An 11,664-nucleotide genomic window follows, 5' to 3' on the forward strand; every position below is an offset into this window, starting at 1 on the left:
TATACTGCCCTCTATGGGTTTTGTGCTAGGCCTTACATCTTGACCCTAAGGAGCGAGTCTGGGCAAGCACTTCCACATCCTACGCAATACAAGCAAAGGCAGGAGCTTTAAGGTTTTCTGTGTGCGTGTGAGGAAGGATTTAATCCTTTGTGTAATTAGCTGGAAAAAGGAGCTGCACTCCATTCAGAACAGTGGGCAGTAATAATAATTAATGGAAACCTCGATTTTTTCCAATTTCAGGCTTCAGGCAGCATTTTCCCCGGTTGCTTTTGGGGTTTTGTCCTCACATAAGTAAGTAAAGACAAACCCCCACAATATTCTCATGGTGGGGCCCAGTCGGCAGAGCACAGAACTGGCAGACAGGACTCCTGCATTCTGTCACGGAGTGAACGGAGCCAAGTCACATTACCTCTCTGGGCCACAGTTTCCGCACATACATTGAGGATAATGCTTTTCTTTATAAAGGGGTTTGAGTTCCAAAGGTGGAAAGCCCTATATAAGCACTCGGTATTATTACAAGTTCCAGATTGTCTTCTGAGATGTCAGCATAGGGATTTTAGATCACCAAAAAGCAAGTACTGTTTGGTTTTTAATTTGAGCCTCGGAGAGAAAAGTTAGTCTCACAAAATGATGTATTGATTTTATGAATAAAGTCCGAAAAGCTTCAGGTTCCATTAGCAGCTCCACAGCAACATTATATGCAGTAAAAATGAAAGAAAAGAAAGATCATCCCTGCTAACAAATTATTTTATTATGATCTAAGGAAATAAAAATACAGGAATGGTTGATTGGCAGAACTTTTAGGAATCTGTGAAGTCAGTGCTAAGTCTTTTTCTTATTAGAATTAAAGTTCAAGGGTGAAAATATGACCCCACTGAAGTCAATGACAAAACTCCCACTGACTTCACTGGGGCCAGGATTTCACCCTAAATTTCATAAGTGCTTAACTCCAGGATTTTAAGAGCATTTCTGGCACAGGCCTATTTGCAAAATTCCTATGCGTTGTTCCTACCGTTCCATTATTCTCCAGTAAACTGTGGATAGGTCAGTGGACTAGGACTCAGGAGAGAGCTGGGTTCTAGTCTTGACTCTGCTGCTGATCTGCTCGGTGGTCTTGGGCAAATTAGCTAATGACTCTGCCTCAGTTTCCCCATCTGTAAAATGGGGATAATAATCCTGGCCTCCTTTGTAAAGGGATTTGAGATCTATTGATGAAAAGTACTAGATAATAGCTAGGCCTTATTGTCATATGATCACTCTGGCACTAATCCTGCTTGGGTCTTTTTGATTTACTTCATATTTGTGTGTAAGCAGCTCTAAGGCTGCACTCAGTCTGTTGTGAACTGACTCCCAGCAGGAATGTCACAGTGACGGTATTCCAGGGAACACACACGGAAATAGCAGCACAATGCACGGCACATTGAAAGGGCACCATTGCGCACAAAATGAAAATAAATATAAGGGACCTAATTCACCAGTTGCTCCAGTTTGACACCAGTGTAAATGCATTGCTTTCCAGGCCAAATTCTGGTCTAGGTTATTGCATCCTGCCATGCCTAAAATCTCATCTTCACTAAACCTTCTAAACTGCGCTTTAGTGTTGCTGTTAAGAAGCTGCCGCGTTCCACCTCCGATGTTCCTGTATTTCGGTGGTGAGTGAATGATTGTTTCACATGTACAAGCCTGGGATCAGATCCACACAGGCAGACCCTGGCACTTACTTGGAGCTCCACTGATTGCAGTGAGGCAAAGATGCACCTTGATAAATCTGTGAGTCATCATTTGTAAAGAGGCATCCTAAAGTCCTAGAAATCCATAGAAATCTATGTTGTCCTCATTATTATCTGAGCCTGCTATCGCATGGACCATAGCCACTCACTGGTCCATGAAATCAGAAGGACGTTTTTTGGGATCTCTGGCAGTTCATAATAAACAGATTTTATCTATTTTCATTGATAAAAGGCTGCTAGCCAAACCATGCTCTCAGTGCTTCTGTGACCCAGCGTTCCCTTTCCCACGTGAAGCAGCGATTTGGCTGTTTATCAAATATTTGGAGGCAAAAAGATTAAAATGCAAAAATGTGAAGTTGTATCTATTTGTGGCCTTACCAACAAGTCCTCTGAGCCCAGCACTTTCCTTAACTTCAGCATGAGCAGGATTGGGCCCTTCAGATCTACTTACCAGAGGAAATTCCATGTACTCCCCTAAACACCAGCTCCCGTCTTGAAATTAAGACATGATCTAAATAAATAACTTTTTAAAGTGCTCATCCTATCCTGCAGGCGACAAAACATAACATGGCCCAAATAGAAATCCAGCAAATAACACCCACTACACACAAGAAATCAACCAACAGACCAACCAAAATTAATGTAAAAATACATCATCTTCTCCAAGCATACCAGCCTTCAGCCAAGCATACCAGTTAGCTATAATGCTGTGTTGTGATTTTGGCTGTGTTTCCATACCTGTTCGGTTCCCAATGGGTCAAATTCATCCCTGGCTTAACTCCGGGAATGAATTTGGCATTATGTTGATTTATCAGCGATGGGTTGGTACACTTGGACTTCTCCCAACACAGTTAGGAAGGTGGTGACATATGGCAGCAGTTCCCAACCAGGGGTCCGAGGCCCCTTCGGGGGCCGTGAGCAGGGGGTCCACCAAGCAGGGCCAGCAATAGACTCACTGGGGCCCAGGGCAGAAAGCCAAAGCCTCACCACCCTGAGCCCCGCCAACCGGGCCTCAAGCTGAAGCCTGAGCAGCTTAGCTTTGCGGGGCCCCCTGTGGCGTGGGGCCCTGGGCAGTTGCCCTTCTTGCTACCCCCTAATGCCAGCCTGGCTTTTACATGCAGATAAACAGTGGTTGTGGCACAGGTGGGCCGTGGAGTTTCTATTGCATGTTAGGGGGACCTCAGAAAGAAAAAGGTTGAGAACCCTAGCCATATGGTACATTTTTGGAAAGTTATTTTCCCCTTGATTTACAATCATTTTTCACATGTAACCTCTGACAATGAAAGCATGAGAGAATCATCACCTCCATATACAACCAGACTAAACTGTGATTTCTAGATTTATGGGAACTTCATTCCTTTTGGAAGTTGAAAATCACATACTGTGTCATTATAAGGATAGTATTCCCTAAACTAGCTGCAAAATCTCAGATTTAACCTAAGATATTGGATTTATGATATTATATGTGAATGATATCCATATAGATAAAACATATTGAACTGACTCGTATGTGTGTGCACCAATGCCTTCTACTGGGTGGAATGGGACCTGCTCACCAGTGTGTCATAGATCCTATACTGCTCACAGCTAATTATTAATGAGCGCTCCCACAGTTCAGGTATCAGGAGTTTGTAATTGTGACTTTTGGCACTGGAAGTTTTGAGTTCTCTCCCTACACTAATATATATGTGCTGTGCTTGGTGTTGCACAAGACACAAAACTGGGTGACTGGGCAAGAAAATGGCAGATGAAATTCAATGTTAATAAATGCAAAGTAATGCACATTGGAAAACACAATCCCAACTATACACATACAATGATAGGGGTCTAAATTATCTGTTACCGCTCAAGAAAGAGATGTTGGAGTCATCATGGGTTGTTCTCTGAAAACATCCACTCAATCTGCAGCGGCAGCCAAAAAAGCGAACAGAATGTTGGGAATCATTAAGAAAGGGATAGATAATAAGACAGAAAAGATCATGTTGCCTCTATATAAATCCATGGCACGCCCACATCTTGAATACTGCGTGCAGATGTGGTCGCCCCATCTCAAAAAAGATATATTGGACTTGGAAAAGGTACAGAGAAAGGCAACAAAAATGATGAGGGGTATGGAACATCTTCCATATGAAGAGGGACTAAAAAGAGTGGGACTGTTCAGCTTGGAAGAGAGACGACTAAGGGGTATGATAGAGTCTGTAAAATCAGGAATGGTGTGGCCATTCTTACGTTCTTAAAGAAGCCTTGTTCCCCAGCTAGAGGGGTTTCTCATTTAAATAATGAGTAACGGGGTATAATGACAACCCAGCCTGTCCTGGAATACAAGAACAAAGGGGGAATTTGATGGAATTGAAAGTCAGCAAATTTAAAACCGATTAAAGGGAAAACCTTTTCACACAGAGCAAACAATTAGTCTGTGGAACTCACTGCCACAAGATACCAGTGAGGGGAAGAGCATGGTAGGATTCAGAAATGATTAATTGGACAGTTGTATGGGTAAAGAGAACATCTGGAAGAAAACTCAAGAGTTTTGCAAGGGAGATAGCCCCTCCTGCATTAAGATTTAGGCCAACCTCTAATAATTCATGGTCAGGAATAAACATTTCCTGTGAAAAGTTTTTGGCTTAACTCCCTACTGCAGGTTTCTTGTAACTCTCTTTGAAGTAGCTGGTATGGGCCACTCTCAGAGAGCACTCAGAAAACAGACCTGCGATTTGTACCCCTTTACCTTTCTGCAGATGTGTATCTGCCCCTTCTGTTCCACGTTTGGTGACTGGCAGGCATATTTTCCACTTCTGGTTCTGCAAAATTTTGCGAGAACAGATGTTCTGAGATTGCAGTCCAAACCGATGGAACGCTCAGGAGAGCAGCTAGTGTCTCACTGTTTTGACTATGTCTTTGTGGTTAGGGTGCTGGACTGGCATCCAGGAGATTAGGGGTCAGTTCCTAGTTCTGTCACTGACTTGTGTGACCTTGGGCACATCCCTCCATCTCTCTGTACTTCAGTTCCCCATCAGTAAATTGGGAATAATATTTCCTGTGTCCCATTTATGATCTGTGTTGTCTATGCAGATGTTAAATTCTTTGGGGGCAGGGACTCTCGCTTACTATGTGTATGTATAGCACCAAGCACAGTTGGATCCTGATCTTGGTTGTGGCCTTTGGGCTCCATGATAATAATTTTGTAGAGAAATCTCACCTCACAAGATGTTGGGACTGTTGAATCTGAGGTGGAACACTAACCTTGATTAGGTTTTGGAACCACAGCCTATTCCTAATCCAGATCAAGACCCAGCAATGCCCCAGCCCATTTTAAAGACATTCCTCTGTATTCAGTATAGATGTACCCCTAAAGCTGTTTAAATGACTTGCTGTGCTGCAGCAGAGAAGTTGAAATCTCCATTGCAATACACTGGCCCTCCAGCAAGGGCAACTTGACGTAAGCAGCCTTTGTGGCAGATATTCTAAGTAGTAGATGATTTGGATAAGGGTTTTTTACCCACGAAAGCTTATGCCCAAATAAATCTGTTAGTCTGGCAGACTCTTTAGTTTTTTAGCGTTTTTAAGGTGCCACCGGACTCCTTGTTGTTTTTGTGGATACAGACTAACACGGCTACCCCCGATACTTGGATAGTCTGTGTTGATCAAAGGCAAAATTCTCTGGCCCATGTTATGGAGGAGGTCAGACTAGATGACCATAGCAGCCCCTTCTGCCTGCAAAATCTACGAATCTATGGAAAGAGAAAATTCCCCTAAAATTTATATTTCCCCCTACGATGTTTTCTACTAAATCCAAGCCATTTTGAAAGGAGAGTCTGCCAGAGGAGCTTTGCTGTTAGGGCTACACCTCGTTAATACTGCTCTCCCTTTTGGCTGGCTCTCTGGAGCTGGCAATTTGATTGGCACTTCTCCATCTCTCCTTGGGCGCAGAAGCTGGGCACTTCCATTCTTGGCCAGCAGTCGGGAGACTTGGCAGACTTTGTGGAACTGAGTAAATACATGCAGGGCATCACTTCATTGCTGAACGATGCAGCAGTTGCCTTCACTAATCAATAAAGAATGGAAGAGTCCAAGGATGGGTTAAAAGTGTGTCGGGGCAGCAAGGTGAAGGGCACTGTTCTCATGAGCAGAGAAATATATTAGGGCTTTTATATGTGCCATTCAAATGTTTAGCTAAAACAGTAAGTTCCTCGGAAAGCACTCTGGAAAACAAATCAGACCATATCCATGAACCATCCAGTTCTGGTTCCTGGAACTAGCGTTGGAGGAACTTGTGATGAAAGGGAGTAACTTTGTCAGTAATTCAAATACAAGAACGGCAGCTGATTTCAGGCTTTACAGTAGAGCCGGCTGGCAAACGAGTATTCCATATCACACAGGATTTCGAGATTTCAAAGTCTGGCTTCGTTTGTAACCGTAATGAAACCTGAAATGTTAAAAATTCTCCACAAAGCAAAATTCTGAAAAATAATCATTTTGGATTCATTGAAATGTTTTATTTCAGTTTTGACATTCTATTCTATTCTATTCTATTCTATTCTATTCTAGTCTACCAAATTTAAAAAGTGAAAATAACAAGTCATTTCAAAACAAACTCAGAATGTTTTGTTGAAAATGTTGAAATGGGATGTTTTGACATTGTTAGACCTTTTTTCATTCCAAAATGAAATTTTAACAAAATTGATGTGATTTCTCAAAGAATTTCAATTTTGGTGGAACTGCATTTTGACGAGTGCTGGGAAGAGACTTGACTTTACTTCTTGGCACCAGTCACCAGAGTGACAAAAACGTATACCCTGGTATTGCCAGGGTCCAGGATGAGTTATCCACGCCAGTGGCTCTCAACCTTTCCAGATGACTGTACCCCTTTTCAGGAGTTTGATTCGTCTGTACCCCCAAATTTCACCTCACTTAAAAACTACTTGCTTACAAAATCAAAAATAAAAATACAAAAGTGTCCCTGCACACTCTTACTGAAAATTTGTTTACTTTCTCATTTTTACCATATAATTATAAAATAAATCAATTGGAATGTACATATTGTACTTACATTTCAGTGTATAGTAGTATATAGAGCCATACAAACAAGTCATTGTCTGAATTAAATTTTACTTTGTACTGACTTTGTTAGTGCTTTTTATGGAGCCTGTTATTAAACTAGATAAATATCTAGATGAGTTGATGTACCTCCTGGAAGACCTCTGCATACCCCAGGGGTACGCATACCCTGGTTGAGAACCATTGATCCATGCACTCCAGTGGCTTTTGTTTCATCTTCTCCTTTATAAAAAAATCAAATGCAAATAAATCCCATCCCCAGCTATAGTTAACACCCACGTACTGATCTGATTCCAGGGTGATTTGTGAAGCTCACTGGCTTTTTGGTTGCTTAGCTAAATTCTAGTTTTCAAAGCAGTTTCACCTGCAGTGGCCTGTTCACCTGCTGTCTGTATAATCCATCTGTTTTGTAAAGCCCTTTCCGATTCTTCAGGTCTAAAGGGGATCACAATGTGAGACAGATCTATATTGCAAAAGCTGGATTTGGATCTAGGTCACTGAAGTGTGAGGAGGTCTGTGTTTGAAGTTCTGGTGTTGATCTGAGATAAACCTTAGCTGGATCCAGATTTCAATCCAAATTTTCCCAGAGTTCAAGAGAGTTTGTATTCAGTGTTGTAGCTTCATCCTATCGTTAATCTCTAGGAGATATAAATGTGTATGTGGAGGGATGGTGGTAAACTCATTGGATTTGAGTCACCCTCTTATGTTCAGTGGAAATCATGTCCCTAAAAGAAGCAATCTTTAAAGCAAAGTGGTGCAGATATATTACTACTATGTGAAAAAACCTCATAGTTCTTTCTTTTTTGACGTCTTTTTCAGATCAACCAATCTCTACTGAATAGCACTGAATATGAAAGTTCCTTTTTCACCAAGTGTATGGTTGGTGATCTGTACTGGAGGAGCAACGTGGTACTGACATTTTGTATTGGCCTTCAGGGCTTTATTGGATGTCAGCGTGTTTGATAGGATCGAGGTCCCTTCCAGTCCTAGAATCTATGAATCTATGAATCTATGAAGTATTTGAACACTAGAGGGCTTCCTGAAATCACTCCCAGTAGACTCAAACACACAAGTTGAGAAAGAGCTTGTCTGAGTAAATCAGGGAGATATTGCTCTCAGTTTTTTAAATCAGGATTAAGTTTGAAGGGGGAGGTGAGTAGAAATAGAAATTAGTACATTCAATCATACTAAGACAGTCTAAGACTAGGTTAAGCTTCCTTTCAACAGCGTGAGGGTGTCTGTGTATGATTCTCTTAAGATTAGAGCTGGGAGAAGAACTTATGTGATGATTTCTGCCTCTTTTTCTATTTGAGAATTGCCCGGGAGCAGCGGACAATTGTCTTCAATTTATTCAGTGTGCAAAACTATTCACCAAATCGTTTCTGTGAATAACTCTTGGTCTGTAGGTCCATCAATGGCTATTAGCCAGGATGGGCAGGGATGGTGTCCCTAGCCTCTGTTTGCCAGAAGCTGGGAATGGGCGACAGGGGATGGATCACTTGATGATACCTGTTCTGTTCATTCCCTCTGAAGCACTTGGTATTAGCCACTGTTGGAAGACAGGATACTGAGCTAGATGGACCTTTGGTCTGACCCAGTATGGCCGTTCTTATGTAGCTTGTTCATGAACAGTATATAGAGAATCCTCTCCCACCAACATGTTCAAAATTTGAATCATGTTGGTTAGTCTGGATTGGACACTCCGATCACATGATATAGACTTGTTCCCTGATTGGAACAACATAATTCTAGATTCTGATTTCAGGTGTGAAAACCAGTATTGCCAGCTCCATGAGTTAAACAATCATGAGTTAGGCCCTAAAAATCATGAGGTTGATTTTAAATTATGAGATTTGTTTTAAAAAAGAAGGAATTTATCTGCCTTTTAGAACTGAGCCTTTAAGGGGTCATGTTTTCAAGGTTTTCTCTGCAACCATAAGTTCTAGAAACTTACTTCCATTAAAAATGAAAGCTGAGGTTCTTGTGTAATCTCCTGACTCCGGGGGTTGAAACTTTAAGAAAAGTACCTAATATGACAAGAGTGGTGATAAAATTCTGAGAATTAGCAACACTGGAAACTCATCCTTATTGATGCAAATTTCCTCCCAGCGAATCTCTCCAGTGTAACGCTGCTGTAACAGTTTTCCCACCCGATTTACCAAAAACAAGTGCCTCAAGTTAGGCTCCCAAACCCTTATTTAAGTAGCAAATTAAGGATACAGGAGCCTCACTTTAGGCACCCATTTTGGAAAAACTTGCCCTTAGCGTGATTTTCCATTTCCAATGAATCTCCTTCCTTAATCCCCAACAGTTGCTAGGAGAGGTATCAATCTAACATTGCATTTAAAAGTGTGACCAGAAAAACCTCCCTGTTAGACTTTTGTGGTTTCATTTCAGGATCTCAGCTCCCATTTAAACATTGTTCTCTGAAGCTCTGCAGTCAGCATGAACTGTAATATTCCTGGTGTGCACAGTATTAACAGTCTCTTAATATGTCTGATTGTATTATATTTTCCTTTAGTCATGCTCACAGACACACACTGAGCTTTCCTCCAAATCTGACAGGAGGGAGATGTTAAGCCGTCAATTCTATAGGGGTGCAAATTAATTAGCATTCATCTATTTTTGTTCTTTAGCATATATTTGTTAGGATACCAATATTCCATTGTACACCACCTTTTCATACCAAAGTGCTTTCCAAACTCTAGAGACAGAAATAATTTCACCTGCCACTAGAAATGCAGCTTCCTCTGGGGAGGAATAAGGCAGTCATTTTACAGTGGACAACAGCACTATACAACAGTGTAGGACAGGAAGTGCAGTAGAGTATCATATTGTACCATGATTTCAACAATTTCCATCCCACCATCAACCTCAGCCTAGACCAGTCCACACAAGTGGTCCATTTCCTTGACACTACTGTGTTAATAAGCGATGGTCACATAAACACCACCTTATACTGACCGCTATATTTACCTACATGCCTCCAGCTTCCATCCAGGACACACCACACGATCCATTGTCTACAGACAAGCTCTAAGATACAACCGCATTTGCTCCAATCCCTCAGACAGAGACAAACACCTACAAGATCTCTATCAAGCATTCTTAAAACTACAGTATCCACCTGTTGAAGTGAAAAAACAGATTGACAGAGCCAGAAGAGTACCCAGAAGTCACCTACTACAGGACAGGCCCAACAAAGAAAATAACAGAATGCCACTAGCTGTCACCTTCAGCCCCCAACTAGAACCTCTCCAGTGCATCATGAAAGATCTACAACCTGTCCTAAAAGATGATCCCTCACTCTCACAGATCTTGAGAGACAGACCTGTCCTCGCTTACGGACAGCCCCCAACTTGAAGCAAATACTCACCAGCAACCATACACCACAGAACAAAAACACCGACCCAGGAACCTATCCTTGCAACAAAGGCCGATGCCAACTCTGTCCACATATCTATTCAAGTGACACCATCATAGGACCTAACCACATCAGCCACACCATCAGGGGCTCATTCACCTGCACATCTACCAATGTGATATATGCCATCATGTGCCAGCAATGCCCCTCTGCCGTGTACATTGGCCAAACCGGACAGTCTCTACGAAAAAGAATAAATGGACACAAATCTGACATCAGGAATCATAACGTTCAAAAACCTGTAGGAGAACACTTCAACCTCTCGGGTCACCCAGTAACAGACTTAAAGGTGGCACTATTGCAACAGAAAAGCTTCAAAAACAGACTCCAACGAGAAACTGCTGAACTTGAATTAATATGCAAATTAGACACCATCAACTCAGGTTTGAATAGAGAATGGCTGAGCCATTACACACATTGAATCTATTTCCCCATGTTAAGTATCCTCACACCTTGTTGTCCAAGTGTCTGAAATGGGCCATCTTGATTATCACTACAAATTTTTTTTTTGTTTTTTTTCCTGCTGCTGATTATAGCTCATCTTAATTAATTAGCCTCTTAGAGTGGGTAGGACAACCCCCACCTTTTCATGTTCTCTGTATGTGTATATATATCTCCTTGCTATGTGTTCCATTCTATGCATCCGATGAAGTGGGCTGTAGCCCACGAAAGCTTATGCTCAAATAAATTTGTTAGTCTCTAAGGTGTCACAAGTACTCCTGTTCATATTGTACTGACTCTCCAAAGGGGAATTTAAGTAGGCAGAATGTAATTACTTGAGCAGGAGAATTTGGCTGTCCCACCAGGGCTAGCACCTTTCCTCTTTCACAGAGTGACAAAGTGATCAGGACTTTGGTTTTGTATCTCATTAGAAAGAAGGATAACGAACAGGGAAAGGTACTGTCTGCTTGAGCGAGTCAAAATGTAGAAAGAAATCAAAGGAATTTTGGCAAAATCAAAATCATTTTTCATGCTCCTGTATGTTGTAACTGTCTGATTATTCATTTTCTGAATTTTCCACAGATAAAAAATCTTTGAAAGTGGACATTTCCAAGAATGGATCTTTTCCCTCTCTTTTGAACTCAAAAGTGTTTGAAAATTAAATGGTTCACTCTTATAAAAAAGAATTAGCAGTGTGACCACAACAGATAAAGAATCCAAAGAATAACTAAAATAATTTTGCTGTTGTTGTTAAAAATCTCCACTGACACCTTTTTTTGAAAAATGGAAATGGTTTGTCCAAAAGAAAAATTCCATTTTGAGCACAAATAAAAAATATTAGATGTGGCTTGGGCAAAATCCAGGGCCATATTGTTCCAGTTTAGACTCCAGTCCTCAGAACCCTTAAACACATCCTTACCTTTTAATATCTGAGTAGTTCCTCTGAAGTCAATAAGACTACTCACAGGCTTAAAAAGTGAAGTATGTGCTTAAGAGTTTGCAGGACTGGCT

Source organism: Terrapene carolina, unplaced genomic scaffold, assembly GCF_002925995.2.
Source record: "Terrapene carolina triunguis isolate 2854851 unplaced genomic scaffold, T_m_triunguis-2.0 Scaffold88, whole genome shotgun sequence".
Lineage (NCBI taxonomy): Eukaryota > Metazoa > Chordata > Testudines > Emydidae > Terrapene > Terrapene triunguis.